Here is a 248-nt window from a genome sequence, read left to right on the forward strand (position 1 = left end):
TAACGCAACGAACAGATGCAACACCAGCAACAGCTTATCTCAGCCACCTTGCGCGATGACGTCACAGTAAGAGTATGAAGGTGACACTTAAGTAACAGGAATTCCGTTTTTGATTATTGAATAAATCGTCATTTTGATTCTGGATTATTCATCCTGTTGTTTTAGGTTATTATAATCACTGTTGGTAAGGATACGACAGCATGATATGAATATTATTTCTATTATCTGCATTGTTATTAGGTGTGGGT

This window comes from Penaeus monodon, chromosome 21, assembly GCF_015228065.2.
Source record: "Penaeus monodon isolate SGIC_2016 chromosome 21, NSTDA_Pmon_1, whole genome shotgun sequence".
In the NCBI taxonomy this organism is placed as follows: domain Eukaryota; kingdom Metazoa; phylum Arthropoda; class Malacostraca; order Decapoda; family Penaeidae; genus Penaeus; species Penaeus monodon.